The sequence below is a fragment of the Neodiprion fabricii genome, chromosome 5 (genome assembly GCF_021155785.1).
Source record: "Neodiprion fabricii isolate iyNeoFabr1 chromosome 5, iyNeoFabr1.1, whole genome shotgun sequence".
NCBI classification, from domain to species: domain Eukaryota; kingdom Metazoa; phylum Arthropoda; class Insecta; order Hymenoptera; family Diprionidae; genus Neodiprion; species Neodiprion fabricii.
The window spans coordinates 20051837-20066547 of record NC_060243.1 but is presented as its reverse complement, the minus strand read 5'-3'; the positions used below and the strand labels follow the sequence as shown (position 1 = coordinate 20066547).

The window sequence follows — 14711 nt, the reverse complement described above, 5'->3', positions numbered from 1 at the left end:
TTTCTTTCGTTGTTATTTTTTTTTGTTCGTTTGTTTGTTATGTTGAAAATAATCCACTAGGAACGAAAAAAAGAAAAGAAAAAGAAAGAAAGTATTTTTCGAAGAATGAAAAATTCAAAATACCCGTACAGTGTATATTTCACTTGTGTTCTCTGCCGTGTAATTTGAATAATGTTAAGAGAAAATTTTATTTATTTCGAGTAAAATTCTCTCTTCATTGCTCAATGTTTTTTTGTTTTTGTTTTTTCCTTGAATTGACCAAAGTTCCCTTTCAACAAATGAAACAGGGGCTATGCTGTAGCTTAGAATATTGCAGGTTAACTAACACATACCGAATATGAGAACATATTATGCAGTACAGGGAATAGCGAATCGAACAATGATTTTATAACCCCTCAGGGGTTAGTCTCTCTCCTCTCCTCGCTTCAACCCTTTTTCAATTCGTTTTTTTTTTTTTTTCACACGCTCATCTCCTTTGCTCTATTCTTCTCTTTCTATCCCACATGCAGCAGCAGCAGCAGCAGCAGCAGCAGCAGCAGTGCGATATAAACGCCCTATGCACACACAACCTTACCCTTTGCATGGCCCTTCCCCTAAATCTTCTCCCCCTTCACCTTCTCCTTTTTTCTGTACCTACCATGCTGCATCATCGTGACGAACCGAACTCTTCTGCAATATGCGCAGGCAAGCGGGCGGTGATTAGAAGGGGGAGATTTCACTCTCCCTCTCTCTCTCTCTCTCTCTCTCTCTCTTCATCTATTGTGTATTGTTACAAAAGAGAGAGAGAAAGAGAGATTGCTTCTAGAGCCAGACTGTATTAGCGAGACTCGATTGCAATCGCTGCGCATATAATTCAGCATTATTCGTAACACTGCACAACTTGATAGATTCATTTAATTTATTTCCGTCGATTCTAGTTACTTTTTCGAAAATACTAAACGAATCGGAAAGAAAAAAAAAATAAAATAAAAATGCACTTTCGACACCAGTGGGGATTTTTTTTTTTTTTTTTATTCAACTCGGTTTCTATGTTTTTCCTGTGTTTTTGTTATTTTTGCTTTTCATTGTATAACGAAATTAGAACTACCCTGTCCAATTGTATCTTACTTACGATTAGTGAGGAAAGTTTTTTGCTTTTTTTTTTCACCCCATCGATGCGTTCAGAGAGTTTATTTCGATTTAGTGTAAGCAATATATAATTTATGATGCAAAGGGATCATTCATACTTGTGTAATCGAAGTTTTGTGAGACATTTTAACGGTAGATGAGTGTAAAAAATTAATTTTTATTTCGCAATTTTGATAATCTCGTAACAAGTATATGAAAACAAAAAAAAAAAAAAATAATAATCCAAGTATGCTAATTTACATTATAAAATGAACCCGTCAACGCAGATCTATCATCGTATTTTCAAAGTGGTCGCCGCGATGATCACACGTGCGCTTAAAAAATTTCACCCTGATTTATTCATCCAAGTGCGAAATACAGATCGAGATTATTGGGTCAGATTCGATGAGATTGCGGGGAATTTGATCAGGTCCATCATGAATTTTTCGTGAAACGAAAACGGTATAACGTGCAGCGTAGATTCAATAATTCATGGAGTAGCATTATAATGGGTAGAAAAAAAGAACACGAAAGAAAAAACTGCTGATCTTCTCGGTAATCCTTCATTGTCATCGATACGTTTTTCACGAATTCTTTCTACATCGATTTTCAAGTTTTCAACCACCTTTCCGTTGCACCTTTTCCACTGCAACAGCAGCAATAGTAGGACAACGAAAATACAACACCTGGCGCATCTTTCAATGCGCATTGCTTGGGGTGGCGAATGAAAGAAAACGGCGAGAAGAAAGAACGCCAACGCGTCTTCTCCTTCCGGCAACTTATTCCTCAATATCTTCTTTCCGTTTCTCTTTTCTCTTTTTCGTTGCGCTCGTGAAGCGGTCGTGAAAAAGTGTAACGAACTAATCACGGACCGTGTTAATTAATATAACAATTCTCGGAAAATTTCAAATTAACAACTGATATTGCATACGTATACAATCAAGAACGATTGTTTTACTTGGATCAGATTTTCTTACAGTTGTAACGGTGTTCAAAGGCTGTTGTACGAGTATCACGATCACGTTTCAGGTGATTTAAAAACAATTTATAGATTTGAGACGATTTCAAATGATTTCAAATGATCTTAAATGAGAATTTCAGATGATATCCAAAGCCCTCACATAGAGTTTTAGGAATTCCAGATGGTTTGAAATAATTTCACTACAGTATTTAAAAAAATTTCACAGTAATTCGCGTAAAATTTGGAGTAATTTCAATATGATTTCGATCAATATGATTCAAGAAGATTTCCAATGATTTTGGACGACTTCACTATCGGATCTCAGGGACTTAATATGATTTTGAACATTTCAGATGATTTCAAACAAAATTTCGTATTATTTGAACTCTGGGGAGTCGTGCAGTTTCAAAGATTTCAGTTGATTTCAAATGACCTTACAAGGTTAGGTAAAAAAAATTGGTAATATTTAATGCATGTGACATTAAAAATTTCAAATGATTTAACAACTGGACTTGGCGAGCGGTGTATAGCATAAAATTTGAAGTTTTTCAACCCCTCGCGTGCTAACTAACACAGTAAAAACCCGAATTTTCCCGGCCTGGGAATCCGAGTTGCCAGAATTCGCCACCCGGCGTCGCTGCTGATGCGCCGAGTAGGCTCCGCACTGCTGTCTGGCTTACGTGCCTCGGAGCACGTAGGCTGGTAGCGTAGAACCGAGTGCTCGGCAGCCAGCCAGCAACCCCTGCAGGGTGCGTGGGTCACGCCGAACCCCGAATGCCGCCCCTCAACATCAACCCAACCCTCGATCCTCCGACCCGCCACGGCAGACGAGACGCAACGTCTTAAAGAGGAACGGACGTTACGAGTATTGACCCGGTTCAGACTCTCTCTCTCTCCTTCTCTATCTCTCTATCTCACTCTCTGGTTCCCTGTCCCCAAAAATTCTATCCAGCCATTCTGGTCCCGCGGTCTCGATTGTACCAACAGAGGTTTTCAAACATAAACGGTTCTCAATCGCACGTATAACTCGTCGGCGCGGTTCTTTTCTCTCTCCTGTTTTTAACGTCAGTTATTATTTTTTTTTTTTTTTTTCATTCATTGGTCCTGATTGAGAAAAATTATATTGATAATAATATCAACGATAACGTGCAGGAATAAAAAAAATTTTTAATTCAATGTCTATAGCTTTGACATTATATTTCTAATCGGTCTTTCTTCTTCGATTGTTTTTCTACTCGTCTGCATCAGTGATGGATCAGGCATTTTTTTTTTGTCGTATGTATCGTAATTTTATACGAGCTAGTGAAGTGAAAAAATTTAAATAAAAACTGTACCGTCGTGAAACACCGTTGCTCGTCAACTGACAATTTTCTCACTTTGAAAACCTCAAATAAAAATAACAGTAAATATTTGAACGAAATAGGATAAATTGATAGAAGGAAGAAGTTTTTCAAAGTTCTCGTTTTTGCATTTCCAAAATCATAAATAAATCAGTTAATCAATCGATGCAGAGTGATGATATATTGAAGACATTGAAGGGTTGAGAGTTTGGTTGTAATATGGTGCTGATACAAGTCACGAATATATTTCCAAAGGCTTCAACAGAGCTTTAGCTTTAAACCGTGGATCGGAAGACTGTACAAGCTGGTTCTGGAAAAAAAATAAAACTTGGGGGATTGGTTTGGTTAGTCGTTTTTGAATTATGGGCCGGTAAACAGATCTTGCATAACCATAACAAGAATAATAATACAACAATAATCATTATACCAATTGTTATACATGTTATCTAAGTGGTAATGTTAAATTGAGTATTGTTATGATTTGATCAGCAAATTGAGGTGATTTTTTTTCCGTACACGTGGCTTTCGATTGAAGCGATAAATCTTATAGTTGACTATATACATATTTGGGGTGTTTTTGGGATTATAACAATAACAATAATCTGTAATTGTGTTCTATAATTCTCATTATCAATGCTATAACGAATGTTGAACTCCTTATTGAACAATTCGGTTATGTCATTTGAACAAAGAAGCCAGAAGAATATCATCTAAGAATGTAGAATTATACACACCTACGAAGTAAATTTCTCTCGTTTTCTGTCTGCACTCGTATACTTTAATCTTCTAGAAATTGGTGAATTCACAATGAATTGATTCTGGTCACCAAAGATTCTTGCATGACTTTTTGTTGGGTCATTTTGATTCTTAGATCATAAAAATAAAAAAAAAAACACAGTTTTCCAGATTATGATTTTTGCGTAAATTGGAAATCTGTCAATTCTCCCCAAAATTCATGTCCTTGATGATCGGTTTACTTTCATTACATAAATGGATGGAAGAAGATCAACACACCCGTGCCAGCAGAATGGAAAGTAAAACGGTTCGTTTTAGTAGGTAGTCGGTCGGTCGAAGAAAACTGCGAGCCTTCAGCTCGTCTCGCGTAGGTATACATAGAACTTCTCGGCTCCGCCAACCCGACCTGAAAATCCAACCACCAACCCCGGCATGCAGCTGCACTAAGTGCATCAGGCCGTTTAGAAACAACCTCCGTAAAGCACCCTGCCGCAGGAAACGAAATGGCGAAGGTAATAAGTGCCTCCGGCGACCTTGAAAAGGGCCCCCAAACCTTTTCGTTTCAAGTTTCCAACGACACGGTAGAAGAGGTTTACTGTTCCGAGGTATAGAATGAGTAAATGTGCGGTCCGATTCAGTTTTATCCAATTCAATATGTATCTGAAATTTTCCAGTCGATCAAGTTTCATCGAACAATAAATCTTTCGGTAATATTGCGATTCGTTGATGATCTTCTGAAGAGTGAATCAGTACTGTGCGTTTTGAACATTTGTAATTATACAACACATTGAGACAAAATACCGAACGGATTGTGACACTATTTAACAAGCTTACCGCGGGCAAAGCTTAACGACTATATCGTTGATTACGAATCCGGAATTAGATTTCCGAAAATCAAAATGGCGGACCGAAATCCAATAAGTCATTCGATTGGGATGAAACTCGGTACTCGGTACATTTATATTTTGTTTTTTGGAAATTTGTTATTCAGATAATTCAAAAAGGACCGAACCAATCAAAGCCAAAATCTAATCAATTCTAAATTTGGAAAAGCCGCGTCGATTGAGACCAAAATTATGGAAATCTAGTCACTTGTTCTTGAGATATTGTCGGACAAAAAAAAAATTGATCACATACATACGTGCATACATGCATACACACACACGTACGTCCATCCGAAATGGTCGGAGGTGATTCTCTAGATCTTGAAACGTCGATATGTAGTTAAAACTAAACTTTTCATTTTCGGGGTGATTACAGTAACTTCCTTTTTTCTTCGAAAACGGAGAAACGGGAAGTTAAAAATTTAGTGGGAGTTTAGACGGTGACTGTTATGAGTTGATCCGACATTTGAGACAGTGATTTTACACTAAGGCCAGCCAGTAAGTCACTGTTTCTCTCATTTGGTAAGACGCAGTTTGCTTTTCGTGCGTTTTGGAGTGAGAGACTAAAGTCGCAATGTCGAATACACTGTTCAATTTATTGGTAAGTTGAACGCAATGTAATACTCGATATGAGGTGGTACTATTATTGAATAATCTGCTTGAATTTTTTTTCATATTCAAAGTTTTATTTTGCTAAAGGTAACTAATTTGCCTTGAAATGTCATAGTTAAAGAGTATCTCAGAATTTTTTCAACTTATTTGCACCGATATCTCCGTTGACGTGGAGTCTTTAGCGACCTCGATGTGATACCAGTGTTATACATAGGAGGCATCCAGCGTAATGGATTGAGGATTGAGAATATGTGTCAGAGTTACAGTCAGAAAATCATCTCAGAAAGGAAGGATTAAGAAATTAAGACTGAACAATTTTGCAGCTGAGGTCAATCAAGTACATACAGATTTTGACGGAATGAACTAAGTTATTAACAAATTTAGTGACATACTGTTCAATTTTTTTTCTTGATTGAAACACTGTACCGTACATCAAATTTCACTAAATTATAGCTATAATTTTTATTGTCAAATAATAAATTGTCCATGAATAGTCTGGACTCTCAGTTTACGTAAAAAAACAACGTATAAAAAACCGATACAGTTTGAATGTAATGAACTAGCTCTTTCTGTAAAAATGTATTCATGTTATCGAGAATACATGCCAGCTGATTTATATAGAGTTCTATACAAAATTGACACCAGCAAAAAATGATTGACAATGTAATCGGTTATAGATTATTAATTAGGTACCGAACCATTTCGATCAATCTTCATAGTTTTAATTTTTTCCAGTTTTTTCATATCCAAAATGATAGTTTTCTGACAAATCTCATCAGAATCTCATTCGTTGATTGATTTCAAGCTTATTGTGAGTCGGAATATCGTTGCGTTCTGACACTTTTCGAATGGACTGTACACCTGATACAACCCTAATTAACTGCGAGACCTGATGATTACTGCAGGTATCTATAGTTCTTTTAGATATTCTGGCAAAGGTTTCCAAATAGACACTAATTTTCCATACGAGGACGTGATGAAAACGTGTGAAGTGAAAAGATGTGAACAGGAAAGGAGATGAGAGGGACTCCGAATGTCGGAGTAGGTTCGTTCTGCTCTCCGTTTCGCTTCGCTTAGCTTTGCTTTGCTCTGCTCTCCTCTTCTCTTCTCAGCTCTCTTGCAGTCTGGGAATTCCGAGAACCTAAATACTGGTCCATGGTCCATGGTCCCTGGGAGCTCACGTAACTCACACCCTCCCATATCGTTCACTACCACAACGATGTGGTCGTCGTCTTCGCCGTCGCCGTAGTTCAGAGATTTTAGTTGCAGTCTGTGCGTTGCAGTCTGTGCGGAGGAGGCAGCAACCGATGACTGGGCTGCATTGTTATGGCATCCCATAGCCCGAGGTGCGCTGGAGCTCAGCCTGCAAATCATGGTGATCGGAGGATCCATCCTCTGCTGTAAAGTAGTTTGCTTCGTTTCGAAACATCCCTCCATGCGTTCCGCAAGGGGTGAATATTCCGTCGTCTGGTTGACACGATCGTAAATTTATTTATCCAGACTATGGGAATATCGTCTTTATGGTTTTACCCATCAATTAGCTTTATAATTACGGAAATGAACCGACAGTCCAGTGAAATCGGAATCTGATCGGAACAAACGATAATTGTATTGCTAACCAACCGAAGAAACTTTAGCCTGATGACATTCTGCGTACCTCAAACATTCCAATAATTTGATGGGTTTTTCACTGACTGTCTCAAAAGTCACGAGCTCACTTCGATGAAATAATAAATTGTCCACGAATTGTAATAATCTTCGCTCGGTTTAGTGAGGTCAAAATAAAGTTACAACGAACTCTCTAAAAAAAATATCATCTTGTGAATCGTTTTCACTTCGGTATAATTTTCTGAGTTCTCCTTTCGATAGTTGGATTGAAAGCGAGACTGGCGTAGCACTTGAAGGCAAAAGTAACGGTGACTTTGTTCCCGTGACCTTGAGTATTTGGGAAGCTGAATGAATCAGAATTTTTGCGCGTACGGTATGATCAATGAATGTACCTACCGATATACAACACCTCGCATAGACAAGTCGCTTGATCTCTTGGCACCGTGTTCTAGTCGTGCTATGACGAACGGACTATACTTATATAACTGGACATGACCGTTATAATCTAAACTCGACGAATGGAAACGGTCTCTTCTTTTTCTCCTATTATGTTCTATAGTGCCCCGTGATTTCTAATTCGCCGAGTATGCTTAGCCCTTTGTTCTTGAATTCCGTGCCCGGGTCTCGTCGTCGTTAATCTAGACGCCAAGGACGTCAAGGTCGGAGTCTGCGCGAAGGCGGCGATCCTGCTTATGGTGGGTGGGTGATGGTGGTGGTGATGGTGGTTGTGGTGGTTGTGGTGGTGGTGGTGGTGGATAATGGTCGCGGCGGAAACCCTTCAAAATAATCCTGCATATGTATCCTGTAGTGATCTAATTGGAAAGAATTAACATTAGATATAATCATGAGCCAACCGAAGTTGGACCGAAGTTGAAAGAAGTTGACCACAATTGACCTCAAATTAAATGGTAACGTATAACCGAAGGTAATCGAAGTTGGACTACGGTACACCTAGGTCAGAGAACATTGATGAAACCTGACTGAAGTTTACTGGAGTCGTGCAATGTTACTCAACCGAAACTAACCGAAGTTAAAGCGTACTTAGCTTATCTTTAGAAAATTCGACAGAGATCCTAGACATGAAATTAAAGAAGAAAAAAGAAGCAGCAAAGAATTTATGTTTCGGATGACGAGTGTGTATAGTATATACCACACTGTTGGATTGTACTGTGCACGAGACGTATATCACCTCCTTACACGTCACGTCACATTACCTTTTCTCTTTCAGATTCCTTAAGTTCCATTCTATTATCTACATTCTACGGTCGAAGGATCGATCCAACAAACTCCCAAGAGTTTCAGTGTGGACAATTTCGATTATAGACACAATCAAGACAATCTAGTTATGCCACTTGATTCATTGTTCACGAAGCAAACGAACGACGTTAAGGAAGTGTAAAACTGAGTAACTCCGAAATTTAGTTAACTTGAAAGCACCGAAATCCACACCGCAAACTAATTCCTATACTGCAGCGTTTCTTTATTCCTTAGAGGAAAGTTGTTCACATAGCGTAATGAGGACAACAGCACAATAAAAGACGACTATAATTTTATTCTCTGTGGTTGCATGTAAAGTAATAAAAATGAAAATGATGAACCACCAAGTTAACACCTTGTACACGAACGATACATACAACGGTGGAGAAAAAGGAACCTGATCATGGGCTCCGCTACGAAAAGCAGCGCTGCAGTCATGCGATAAGTGCCTAGATAAGAGACTGCCTGAGAGACTCACTGCCGGATGCAGTCAGTCAGTCAGTCAGTCAGTCAGTCAGTCGCCAGGCTTGGCCACTCCTCGATAAAACTTAAAAAAAAAAAAAAGGAGCAAGAGATTTTTGGTCATCCTTTATGGATGAAGAAACACCTGTTGGGGCACGTGCTGGTTGCTTGCTGGCTAGCTGGTGCACCGGCAGCGACGCATCTGCTTACCTCACTCACTCGTCTGACCCGCATTCAATTCACGACGACATGGACACGACGCCAACGATATGACCATTCGATGCGGCTTGCCAGTCCGGAGATTACGCGCTACGGCCAGCCAATGCAATTATATAACGAACAGCAGTCGTTACATACGGTACATAATTGCAATTCTGCAGTTGTCCGGATGCCATGTTCGTTGGTTAATGGGAACCAAACCCTTTGTTGGAATCGTCGGATTTTGAAGTGCAGTGGTCTCAACAGGCGATTTTTTTTCAGTCATTCGGGTGATCATCGGTTGGCGAAAATCGCGGTTAGAACATTTAAAATTTACCGATGGCATATTCAGTTGACCCTAGTAGGTCACACCTCGGTAGAATCGCACAAAGGTCAGACTGAGTGAAATTTACCCCGAACTTGATATTTTGCTTCAAACGTGAGTTTTAAAAATCTACAAAAAGATTTCTGGGTATTGTTTGAAGATCGCAGAAAAAGCTCCATCTGTTTTCCTAACCAAAATTGATTGTTTAAATATTGTAAAACATTGGCAAAGTTAAAGAAAGTGCCAAAAATGACAAAGAAAAGGACTTTATTTCGCACGAAGAATGGCGCCACGAGGCCTGTTTCCACGAATAAGGGACTTTACGAGGAGTTTGAAAAATGTTCGGCATGAAATTCACCCCCAAGTGACCTGTTAAGGTTGTTCCATAACTTCGTCGATAACTGAACGAATATTCGATGATTCGTGAAATCCCACCAGCAAAAGACTTTTGCAATCTCGTGAGATAATATTCTTTTCTTTTGTATAACAGAATTCTGGATGGTGCCAAAATGTATTTTCATGAAGAAATTCGTTTATTATTTTTTTTTTTTCTCAATATTGTGAGGAATGTTCAACTGTTATAATCCACAATTAGACTTTTAATGTGGGTTATTATCAATTTTCATTCGTTTATCTGCCTATAAATTTAACTGTCAGTTTACCAGTGATTTGTTTCTTCAATTATTTTACAATTTTCAAAGTAAAAGTGTGCAAAATTATTTAAAACTCGACTAGCGAGGATTCGTTTCTCATCAGCCAATTCTGACACAACTGAAAAATCCGTTGAGCCGATTAGTTTTTATCAGGTTTGACACTCTGACAAAGTGAAGTATAAAACGGAAACTGACGAAAAACTATGATAATGCTATCACGGTACATATTGGATAAATATTGCACTTGAACCAGTCATACACCTATCCATTTGTCACAGATCTCACGTGCAGATGAGGTGCATCGATAAAAAATAAAAAAAAAGAAAGAAAGAAAAGAAGGCAAATCACAAGGTGTTTGCGTGCGATGCATGCGGTTTAAAATTGTGGGGCTTTGACACAAAGGATGCTCGCTAACCCTCGTCTACCGCTGTTGGCTGCTGCAACAGCAGCACCGTCGGGAAGAGGAAACGCCGTCCGGTGATCGTCGTCGTCGTCGTCATTGAGAGGTGGAAGTGGCGGTGGCAGCAGCCCTGTCGCATAGGTAGGTATAACAACATGGACGCGTTTGTGAGAACAGGATGTGGGCAGCTGTTCAGCGCCGAACGACCAGCTGGACTCCGAAAGTGTTCGGTGTGGCACTGCCACAAACACAAACACACACACACCTGGAAGTCGATGCACCGCGTGGCGTCCTCGTCGAATGCAACGCCACCATTCCGGTTACTTCACGAGCACGGATACCTTTGTGTCTGTACGGAGTTTGGCCGTGTTGGCAGAAAGAAACGAAAGAGAACGCCCTCTCAAGCTGCACATCGGGTTTCCTTAGAGAAACTTCTACCTGTCTGAACAAACGATGTAGTTTTACTACACGTGTGCACGTGTACCGTTCCTCCTCGATTCTTGAGGAAAAGGGACGAGGAGAAGGATTTCCGGCGAGATCGTACTTCCGTTCAACGCAACCGCAAATAAATACGAATACAATGATTATTTTTGACGATTTTACGGTGTACGATATCGGGGATTTATAACGGACGGTATAAAGGGGAAATGAAAAGTTACCGATGTATCGAAAAATCGAATGCTTCTTTTGGGTTCTTTGTTGATCCGCTGCCGATGATTTTGAATCGTTAATTTTCAATGCCGATTTCAGATTCACCGTTTCTAACGATTTTGAAATCGGCAAGTTATTGATCTTTGGGAAGATGAAACCAATTTTTAATCGCTCGCGATTACGGCTCTCGAACCGACAAGTTCGAATCCCTGTGTCATATTCACATTATCGATCTTTAATACACCCAATCAAATATATATACATATGTTATCACTTGACTTACCATCTTCGATTTGAAACTAAGAGTTTTGAAATTCTGACTTTATGAATATGATCGCTGGTGTTTAACTCTGCAAATCACCGATCTCCGAGAAAATCGAATGTATTTTGGTCACTTGCGATGTTATTATTACGTCTGAAGCTGTGAATATTTAGAATCTGATTTCAGATTTCAGATTCCCGATTACTAAGCTCGAAATTTGTAAACTTCTATCGATCTTCGATAAAATCGGATGACGTTTTATTACGTCGCCTCTGAAACAATGGAATTCTCAAGTTCTGAGATTAGATTTGCGATCACGGATCTCGAAACCGGTGCGCAACGAGCGTTGCACGTATTAGATATATTGTTTCCCGTTGCAGCAGCAATGACGTTATATGCAGCAGCGTTGTACTTTTGCAATTGCGGTTATGCGACGACGAAGGCCGTAGGCAGCTATAATAACGTTGCGCACACTCCTAGCTATACGTCACACATAGAATACTTGGAGGTGAACATCGTCTCCGTACGTATACAAGAACATTACACCATACATACACACGTTTAATCTGTTTCTGTGTCGTAACTGCAGCGATGCAGTTTGAAAGTGACGGTTCTCAGTAGGCTGCCTATGCAGGTATAATGCAGCTTGTTATACTAGGCATGATATAAAGTGTGAGCCAGCTTGTTGCAACAACCGCTAGTATCGCTTCCACTTCCTATAAGCTTAAAAAGTAAGACAAACGCCTTTGTCGTAGGTATATACGTGGCTTTGCCACGTCATAACCACGTAGAGCTAGACATTCTTCTCATTGTCAGTGTTATAATACGGGCCTCTTAATCGTGTCTTGAAATTTCGTTTTAAATTACAAAATTCTTTGATTTTAATCGTCAATCACTCGACTTATTATTCTTCTTTGTGCGTTAATCACTCGGTATTAAGGATGTGTAGCAGGTGCAAAGTCCAGTTGAAAATTTGTCTAAATGGAAAAATTTCGAACTATCCAAGGCTCGGAATCAATCAACGAACGAAAATTGATGAAATTATTCAAAAAACTGTTCCTGTGGTGTAGGAAAAAATTGAAGAGTGAAATTTTTTGTCCATATAGTTGAATAACTGGCAACCTGAGACAAGGCACGTTATCGAACACCGTTTATTAATGCTTAATTCGTACAATTCTTCCGATTTCCATAGATAATACGTAACTCATTTTGGCGGTAGATAAATTCTATCCAAATCACCTGAAAATAATTTTTGATAACAGAGATATATTTAAAAATAAAGCATTAGTTTAACGTACGAAACTCATACGGATGTTGTATAAATTGTTTTACTTTGTGGTCCATTGAAGACGGACATTGTTTTAACCTTGTTCGTCTGGATTGACCTCAGCTGCACTTGTACAGTCTTAATTTAGAAAATCATTCTTCTTTTGACCGTTGTTTTTTCTGGACCGTAAACCTGCCACATCCTCATACCGTAATATTCCCAAGTACCTGAAACACAGTGCCTTATTTGTAGAAAATATGGACTGACATGGAAATTTTTTCGTGGTAAATTTCAACATTTGTAAGATTGTCATCAGACACTGTTAATTCGATTGACACCAAATTACCGTCTACAGGAGTCAACAAAATTGGAACTGTTAACCAAACACGTGTCGAAATTCCGCTATCCCAAAATTTCCATAGGTAAAATCGTTAATTGTATAGGATTTCCTCAAAAGTCTCACCCTCTACAAGTCATAGCTACGGGCATTGAATACTCGGGCAACACATGATGTGTAATGTATGTTTCATGTATGGTAGTAGTAGACGTCACGACGACGACGGATACAAAACACGCGGAAGGCCACATTCTGGCATGATGGTGGATGGATAGTGCTGCTACTGCAGACCAGCAATTCTTACAACTAACAAACACGAGAAGTGGAGGTGGTGGTTCAAATCTGGGTCAGAGTGCCCAAGCGCTCAACGCAGTCAGCAGTAGCACCAGCAACAGTAGTAGTAGTAGTATTGGTAGTGGTGGCGGTAGTGGTAGTGGTAGTGGTAGTGGTAGTGGTAGTGGTAGTGGTAGTGGTAGTAGTGGTCGTCAGTTGGGCAGTACAGTACCTCCGTGTTCGTGGTCTCACACTCATTCGCATTTAAGACACGCTGAACGATGGAAGCTTGTGCATATCTATAGACGGATATGCATATAATATTAGATATATGCCAACCGACTCCTCGATGCGTGGTGCAAAAAGAGTTTGTTCCTTATTGCTCAACGCGTGAATGCCTCATTCCTCATTCTTCATTCTTCATTCCTCATTCCTCATTCCGCATTGGTTCGTTGGTTGGTTGTCTGTCTGTGGACCGACTTACTGCCTTCCGCCTATCTACCCACACCTTTTACCTTTGGCACCAATTTTCTTCCTTACATACCTATGTAGGTATCAAGCTTCATGTATGTAAAGATATAACCTGATACGTACACACTTCGTTCGGTTAATGGTTAGTCGGTTCGTTTCACGTTGGCAAATTGCAACCAACCTTCGCGATGCTTAGAGTGCTTCTTTACGAATGTCAAAACGTCAAAGCACTTCTCCGATTTCACCAGATTTCTTGATATTTTTGAAATAAATTTAATCGTGTCCAAAAAGTGTATCGTTAATCAGAAAGGAAATCAGCTTTATATCAGCATTCTGGATAATGTTCCGTTCGATATTAGAGTTGATTCGATAGACCGGAATATTCTCAAAAGACAATATTATCTGAATTTGTAATCCATACACTGAGAAAAATTTCATTTGTTACAGTAATTAGAAAATTTCGGTCAAACAGGTATCGTTAAGAAAAAATCGTTCTTCTTTTGTTAATTGCAACGCGAAATCAGTTTGTACGGTTTACAGTACTTTTTTTTAGCTAAACAAGGCTTTAACGTCAATTTATTCTTGCACAAGCATTAAATTTTCGCAACAGTTACAAGAAAAAATAGTAACGGATACCATAGTTTCTGGTAACAGCTACAAAACTGATTTTCATTTTCTATCTAGAACTATATATTTCGATTGTGGTAAAAAATGAAAATAGTCAAGGACCGAGCGGTAACCGGAACTAAAAATTTCTCTCACAATCAGTGTATATAAGGTGTAGTTTTGTTTCGGGTCTCCCCCTTTTTTTTTTTTTTCTTTCCCCCTTGAATTAATTTTCGGTCAAGAGTTTGGGGGGCGGGGGAAGGGGAGGGCGAGGAAGGGTGTTGAGACTAGCGTTTCAGATT

The 14711-nt window shown here is 39.2% G+C and overlaps 1 protein-coding gene and 1 long non-coding RNA gene across 6 annotated transcripts in view; one reads left to right on the top strand and one right to left on the bottom strand.

Annotated features, from left to right (window-relative positions):
* Positions 1-14711, top strand: part of LOC124183960 (histone demethylase UTY) — a 57184-nt gene that overhangs the window by 19683 nt on the left and 22790 nt on the right. Inside the window, exon 1 of one of the 4 annotated variants that reach the window (XM_046573190.1) lies at positions 10663-10683. The exons of the other annotated variants lie outside the window; for them this stretch is intronic. The gene's annotated coding sequence lies outside the window, so the exon portion shown is untranslated. Of the gene's footprint in view, positions 1-10662; positions 10684-14711 lie in introns of those variants that run through there. 4 annotated transcript variants of the gene reach the window in all.
* On the bottom strand, positions 12629-13351 carry LOC124183962. Of its 2 annotated transcripts, none has more exons than XR_006871096.1 (3): positions 13069-13351; positions 12788-12949; positions 12629-12694 (listed from the first exon to the last, which is right to left on the bottom strand). It is a non-coding gene; the product is annotated as an uncharacterized LOC124183962 (long non-coding RNA). The 2 variants fall into 2 exon arrangements; XR_006871095.1 differs by having other exon boundaries at positions 13186-13351.